Here is a 7,494-nt window from a genome sequence, read left to right as displayed (position 1 = left end):
TCAAAATCATACTTTTGTGTGGATATCCACTACTCCTTTCAGTACTATCAGGCTCTGTTTAATGTGTTTTTAAGGTCTTTTGTTACATGCATATACATTTACCATTGTTATGTGTTCTTGACGTGACAGTGTCTTTATAGTTATAAAATGACACTCCTGATCCTGTCTTATATATACCAAAATCTCCTGCAGAGCATTTCCATCTGCAGACAATGATAGAAATTGACATGAGAACTCACTTTTTTTCCTCATTGGTTTTAGGTCACGCTCCTGGGTTTTAGGCAATAAGCCCCAGAAGCAAACAGACAGCAATCTTTCAAAGTCAATTTAACCAGGACTTATAATTGTTTAAGGCTTTATCTTATACAATTTTAGAATCACTATTCAAGAAGCATTAAGATCATGGTCTTCATACTGAAAGTTCTGGGAAGTTCCTTGTCACTTCCATTCATTGGTGTATGTTCCATCTCCTGGGATGTAATTATTGAATTCTTGCCCCCAAATCCCCCATTGATGCCCCAAAATACAAACAAGAATTTAGTGGCCGTTTCTTGATTACTGATGATCAGGACCACCTGCTTTGTGGAAATTATTGTCCCTGTCATAAGGGATGGAAACAGAGCTTTCCAGAGATTAAGAAACCTACCAAAAGCTGGGAAATCTGAGAACCTGGATTCGCATCCAGTCCTCACTGAAACCTGGGTTCCCTCTACTGCAGCATAATTCCTTTTAACATTCCAGCTTGGGACTATTCAGTAGTCCAGTCATTTCCCCTGTCCTTTACCACCCCATGTCCAGAGGTTATGTCATGCCCCTAGAATTCTTGAGAAAGGAAGAAAAACATGTGGGATACAATCAGAGAGGCTGGGAGAGAGCCATGTATACAAGCATTATTCTGACCCATACCAAACTTTCCTTCAAGGTTCAGGAATTCAGAAAGACATTGAGGTGATCACGATACAACCATGAGAGACTGGTTCATATGTGGAGGTGAAAGTAGACCATGGCTGAGGGCCATGAAGGAAATATGAGCTCTTGATAGGAATGTTTTGAGGACAGCTGTTCCTGGTGGGCTAGAAATGACTCAGTGCATCAGCCTTTGAAAACAGAGGCACTTTTATATCCCTGGTGCCTTTCTTTGCATGCATCACATGAATGTATGAATGAGGAGCCTAAAAGTTGTGATAGATTAAGTGGAAAATAAAGAAATAAAAATTAAGGCCTTAGAAAACACTCATAGAAGAAGAAAATCTTATTCATTCATAATTCTTTTTGAGGAAAGCTTTGTGTGCATTTAATGAAATTGATTATGTGTGTGCCCACTAGCAGACACTGACCACAACTATGTCTTTACAGTGAGGACTCAATATGACTTTGTGGAGCACCTTGAAGTATTTTGATGAACAGTGTCAAGATAGGATTTGTGTTTGAATTAAATAGCACAATAGCAAAGAGGAGGGGGATTCAGGGAAGTTAAAGGCTGTGTGCACAGAAAAGAAATATTCGAAGTGCAGTTACCTATGGAAGATTACTAAGTGTTGTTTGTTGGAGTGCATATTGTAAGTCTACTTCATTTTTTCTCCTAGAATATCTTTCATGACATTTTCTTTGATGATTTGTTTTTATTTTATTTTCATTGGAGAAGTCTATGAAGAGAAGTAGTAAACATTTGGGTCTTGAGATGTAAACAGAGATGCTCATGGAGATTTCATCTGGAGAAAGAAGACCAACTTATATCTGGGAGGAAAACAACAAGTGTCTCAGAGTTTACCAGGCATTGTCTTTCTGAATCCTCTCAGGAGCCTATGAAGTGAAAATTAGTACTCCCCCAATTTTAAAAAGGGCTGAATTGAAACATAAACAAAATGAATAATAAACCTGATTTCACACAGATTGGATTTGAACCCAGAGAATCTGTGTCAGGACCTACTCTTTTGAACAGCCCTTTGGACTCACCACTGCTATGTGTTGATTATTTGTAGATGGGGGAAAATAAAGGATTAATGCCCAAGTTACATCAAGGTGGCATTCAAAACTGTGGGTGAAATTGGTGCAACCATTATGGAAAGCAGTATGGAGATTCCTCAGAAAACTTGGAATGGAACCAAAATTTGAACCAGTTATCCCACTGTTCTGTTTATACCCAAAGGACTTAAAATCAGCATATTATAGTGATACTCTTTATAGCAGTTCAATTCACAATAGCTAAACTATGGAAGCAACCTATATGCCCTTCAGATGAATGGTTAAAGAAAATGTGGAATGTATATATAACTTTAAAGAAGAATGAAATTATGGCATTTGCTGGTTAGTGGATGGAGTTAGAGAATATCATGCTAAGTGAAATAAGTCAAACCCAAAAAACCAAAGGCCAAAGTTTTATCTGATATGCAGAAGCTAATTCACAATAAGCAGGGGCAGAGGGGGATAGGGAAGATAGATTACTTTAGATTAGGTAGAGGGGAGTGAAGGGAGGAAGGAAAGGGGTATGGGGGAAGGAATGATAGTCGAGTGAAACAGACATTATTACCTCATGTACATGACCAATGTGATCCTGTAATATGTATAATCAGAAAAATGAGAGATTATATTCTATTTACATATGATCTATCAAACTGTATAAGTGCACTCTACTGTCATGCACAATGAATTAGAACAAATAAAATAAAAAAAAATAAAAAATTGTGGGTGAAAATAAAATCTTCTGAAAGAGATAAAAAGAAGTCATCAAATAAGGAATAAAATGAAGTGGGTATAAGCCAATTTGAAACAGATATCAGAATCCAGAAGCCCTTTCTTGCTTTACAAGGATTTTTGTGGTTCCAGAATCCAGAGAAGTGACCAGGACAGGAGTTCCCCACTTGGAAAGAGAAAACATCCTCCTTCTGGGGTTCTGAGAAGCATCCAGAAGTGAATGCACCCATCATGTGCTCTTTTGAGAGACAAGGTCCCATAGTCTTTCTTGGCCAGAGGAGGACATGGAGAAAAATAGGCTTTGTCATTTGCACATAGGGTTCTTCAGAGTTCATACATGTGTTTTAGGGTGTGACACATTTGTCTTCCTCATCTAACCTGAAGCACCACAAGGGCTAACTCATGCCTATTTTGATGACTGTTGTAGCCTAATATTTAGCTTGTGTTCCTTGAAAATCAGCTATTATAATATTCACACTTAACACAGGAAGAAACTGGGGCTGAAAGGGTCGGAAGGATTTTCCTGAGATCGCCTCATTAAGAGCCGGCACAAGACCAGCCCCTGTTTTCCTGGAGCCTGGTATGAGGCTTTTCTACCATTGTATGTTCTATCATTGCATGTTTCTGAGGATTTTCCAAAGAATCTTCATAGGGCACAGAATCTGAGAGACCATCAGGGGCTGGAGGGACAGCTAGTTTTCTCTAATATCCATTCACCTCTTCCATCACATAACAATATTCAGAGTTTTACACGACAAAAGTATGTCACTTCTGATTCTTCCTTATGCTGGATGACGTGATGTAACCAGGCACTGAACAGTGGGAGGTGAACAGAGGTGATATAACCAACTTCTGGGTCATGGGATTAATAGAAGGAGCATAGGGTTCCCTTTTCTTCTTCTTTAACCCAGCTGGACTTTTGATGTGGTTGGGAACCTTGCAGGATCACAGGCTTGTAATGTACAAGGAGGAGGGTAACTCTTCTAGGATTCAGTAAGCAGTGATTTTGAAGAACTCTTTGAGTCTGATGTCTTAGAACATCCAAGGCAGATTTAAGATACTTCTTGGTAATTCAATATTATAATGTTTTCTGTTGGAGTTGTCCAACTTATATGTTAATAAATAAGTAGTGTATTTTCCTTTTTCATATTAAATTCCATTTCAGGTATTTTTGGTGAATGTGGGTTATTGCTCCATAAAAGTGACACTAGAGAAAAGAAGATGCAAACAGGAAAATAACTGATGGAGAGTAGATGAGAAATTATTCAATGATGTTTAGATACAGAAAACTCCAGGGAGCTAGGAAATGTAAGATATGGCATATGGTCTCACACAGAGGGAAGACCATGTGAGACAGTGGGATAAGAAGACTCAGTCTAACATTTGTTGGTAAATGGTTAGCATGCTAAGTGAAATAAACCAATTCCCCCAAACCAAAGGTTGAATGTTTTCTCTGATACGTGGAAGCTAATCCATAATAAGGGATGGGGGGAAGAATAGAAGTTCAGTGGAGTAGACAAAGTGGAATGAAGGGAAGGGAGGGGATGGGAAAAGGAAAGACAGTGTCTCCTTACAGCACGATGCATTACTCATGTGTCTATGGTGATGCTAATATAAATATACCTACTGACACTGGTGCCAGGCTCCTCAGAAGTAAGGAGCAGAAACCACCACCCTGAGGTGAACATGACATGATTGAGTCATGGCAGGCATGGAAACAGGGAGGCATGGGGCGGGGGCTGCCTGGGGGACCCTGCGACCCCAAGCAAGCCATAGCCCCTTGCACAGGGCTCCATGTGGGTGTGGTGCTGCCACTGCTCGCTGACCCGTCATTTCAGGTATAGATAGTAAAAGAACCGTGTACTAACTTCAGAAAAGAAAACCTTGAGGGACCAACCAATAACGTGGAGACAGAGCCTGTGGAAATCTTTACCACATGCACATCAGATAGAGTACTAATCTCCAGGACATATAAGAACTTGAAAAACACCAAAAAAACCCATAAATAACCCAATCAATAAATGGACTAAGGAACTGAGCAGGCATTTCACAGAAGATATACAATTCATCAACAAATATATGAAAAAATGTTCAACATCGCTAGCAGAGAAATGCAGATCAAAACTACTCTAAGATTTCATCTCACTCTAGTCAGAATGGCAATCATCAAGAATATAAGCAACAATTAAGTGTTGGTGAGGATGTGGGGAAAAAGGTACACTCATTCATTGATGGTGGGACTGCAAATTGGTGCAACCACTAGGGAAAGCAGTATGGAGATTCCTTAGAAAACTTGGAATGAAACCACCATTTGGACCAGCTATCCCACTCCTTTGTCTATACCCAAGGAGTTAAAATCAGCATACTACAGTGACGCAGCCACATCAATGTTTATATCAGCTCAATTCATAGTAGCTAAACTGTGAAACCAACTTAGGTGAATGGATAAAAAAAAAAACTGTGGAACCAACCTAGACGAATGGATAAAGAAACTCTGGTATATATACACAATGGACTATTACTCAGTATTAAAGAAAAATGAAATTATGGCATTTGCAAGTAAATGGATGGAGTTGGAGAATATTATGTTAAGCAAAGTAGACCAATCCCCCAAAAAACAAAGGCCAAATGTTTTCTCTGATAAGTGGATCCTCAATAATGGCGGGAGTGGGAAATGAATGAAAGAACTTTGGATAGGTCAGAGGGGTGGGAGGGACAGGCAGGGAGAGGAGGGGATGGGTTATAGGGATGGGAATGATGGTGGAATGAGATGGACATAATTACCCTATGTACATGTATGATTGCACAAATGGTGTCACTGCATCATGTACAACCACAAAAATGAAAAGTTGTGCTCCATTTGTGTACAATGAATTGAAATGCATTTCACTCTTATGTATAACTAATTGGAACAAATTAAAAAATTTTAAAAAGAAAATCTCGTACTTCTTATTCTGTAAGATGAAGATTATGACTGCCTTTGTGACTAGAACTTTTTTTGGGAAAAAAAATCCCTGCTTTTTACCAGGGATTGAACTCAGGGTCACTTGACCACTGAGCCACATCCCCAGCCCTATTTTGTATTTTACTTAGAGACAGGATCTCACTGAATTGCTTAGTGCCTCCCTTTTGCTGAGGCTGGCTTTGAACTTGTGATCTTCCTGCCTCAGTCTCCCCAGCTTCTGGGATTACAGATGTGCGCCACTGCACCCAGCTATAATTTCTTTTCATGTAAATTACAGTGATACTGAAACTGAAGGAGAGATTTTTAATTCCCTAGTGCAATATTTTGGTGATAATCTGGGGCAAAAAGTTAAAGCAATGTCATTAGTGGAAGGAACTTCTTTACTTGAAGATTTGTCAGTGACTTTGCCTGTGGTAATAATAGGAAATGAACCCTCAGGGATATGCCTTTCTTATATGTTATCAGGCTGCAGACCATATTTACCATCAGAAGCAATATACCCACATACAATTTTACGTAGTAAATTAGAAGAAGAAAGACATCTTTCCATTGTTGATCAGAACTTGGGATACTTGTCTGACAATCTTGAGAGCTGATCATTCAATCCAATTACAGTAATTTTTGACACACTTCTTCATCCAGATGGTGACTTTGGGTATGATTATCCATCCATTTTGCACTGGAAATTAGAGCAGCATCACTATATCTATCACTCATTTAGTTCTTGGTAAAGGTCAACCTGGTGGTGCTTGGCATAACATGGAAGGCTCCATGTTGACAATCAGCTTTGGAAATTGGATGGAGCTTCCAGGACTTAAATTTAAAGATTGGATATCTAGCAAATGAAGGAATCTAAAAGGGCATTGAGTTATGCCAGAGGAAATAGCTTGCCACTATAAACATTATAAAAAAGTCACGGATCTTTAAGAGAATTTCAGAGAGAATACTTATATAACCTCAGTATCAAGACTCTTTAGAGATCAGGGTGATAATGATGGTCAAGACTTGGATATTTCAACAAAGCATTTACAGATAGAGAAGTCACAATTTATCAAGAGAAACTGGGAAATCAGAGGTGTCAGTGAATAGTAGATGGTTGTCATATTCCCTTTTGTCTCTTTGCTATGAATGTAGCCTTAGCAACTGGAACATTGGATTCTCCTGCTCATCTAGAAATTAAAGGGGAAGATTTTCCTTTTGTGTTTCATTCAATGAATTTGGAGCTGCTATAAGAAAAGGAAAGTTTCATGGCACAGTGGATCCAATGTTAATTGTAGCTTCTGAGCTTATTGCCACTGACACAGTACTGTGTGCTTACAACAATAATATCCCTACAATCCATGTATTTTACAAATTAGTAACTGATCCAAGCTTAATTTTCAAGTAGCTTCCCAAGTAGCTGAATATCATAAAGTCTATTATATTATGTACACTCAGATATATTCTACTGACTAAAATCTTTTGTCTGATTAAAAGTTTTCCTGAGTACCATATATTTTCTTTAAGTTGGACATGACATGCATTCTTCGTCATCTCTGGATTGAAGAAAATATTTAAGCTGTCTGCAGCAGTGGTATTGATAGGCACTCAACCTAATTTTTCTTTCCTGAAGGAACAAGGATGTTACCTAGGCTATAACTCAAATCAGCCAATCACATGTAAAGGTAACCCTGTGGAAATAGATGCATATACTTACGACTGTGTTAAGCCAGTCTTTTTGCATTGAGTCCTTTGGTCAGAGACAACTTTGCTCAATTTTTAAAGGGAGGGGTATTGGGCATTACGTGCTGTTTAGCTACAAGACAGAAGAAAAAGCAATGTTTGTTAAAAGAGGA

General features: G+C 38.7%; 1 pseudogene; it reads left to right on the top strand.

Annotated features, from left to right (window-relative positions):
• The first annotated feature begins 4,488 nt into the window (after window positions 1-4,488).
• Window positions 4,489-7,494, top strand: LOC124959483 (oxidative stress-induced growth inhibitor 2-like; annotated as a pseudogene).

The sequence above is a fragment of the Sciurus carolinensis genome, chromosome 11 (assembly GCF_902686445.1).
Source record: "Sciurus carolinensis chromosome 11, mSciCar1.2, whole genome shotgun sequence".
In the NCBI taxonomy this organism is placed as follows: Eukaryota; Metazoa; Chordata; class Mammalia; order Rodentia; family Sciuridae; genus Sciurus; species Sciurus carolinensis.
This window is presented reverse-complemented; position numbering and strand designations above follow the sequence as displayed.